Raw genomic sequence first — 831 nt, forward strand, 5'->3', positions numbered from 1 at the left:
TGCCATTGGCTCCGCCCTCCTCTAAATCCGCCCCTGCGGAGACCTTAAAAATAATAATTATAAACTCCGTTCGGATAGTTTCGCGGGCTTTTATAATGGAGTGAAATAGATCTTTCTTGCATGTTTTCGCCTCTTTCTTCCCATATGTATTCAGTTGTATTAAAAATAAGGTTATTCATTTCGGAAAGTTCGAGGGGATATTAACCAATGTACTGGCAAGCAAAGTCTATAAAAAATACTCATTTAGACCTTGGTAGCAACATCAAAAACGCTATCCTTTTGTCGAAATGAAAGAGCAAATAAACCTCAGGGTAAATGTCATGTATACACACACACACACACACACACACACACACACACACACACACACACACACACACACACACACACACACACACACACACACACACACATATATATATATATATATATATATATATATATATATATATATATATATATATATATATATATATATATATCTTTCTGACCTGCGTATCCTGCGCGCTTCCAGTGAACAATAACAAATGGAATTATAAGTAAATCTTTTAAATCTTTTTAATCTCTTTAGTATAAAAGCCAACCCCTTGTTGCTTGTCACAATATGATGTGCGAAATCGGGGTAAAGATGACACAGATGCTTGATTTGCCATTTACCTATTCTAATCATTCTAATCATTCTTTCGACGATTGCTGTGGGCGACTTCAGGTGTTGCTGATTATAAGCATTTGAAAAATAATGATGATAATAATAATAAAAATAATGGCAACAATAATGATAGTAGTAATAATAGTCATAGTAGATGTATTATTACTAACAAAAGACCAATT

This window comes from Penaeus vannamei, chromosome 8 (genome assembly GCF_042767895.1).
Source record: "Penaeus vannamei isolate JL-2024 chromosome 8, ASM4276789v1, whole genome shotgun sequence".
Taxonomy (NCBI): domain Eukaryota; kingdom Metazoa; phylum Arthropoda; class Malacostraca; order Decapoda; family Penaeidae; genus Penaeus; species Penaeus vannamei.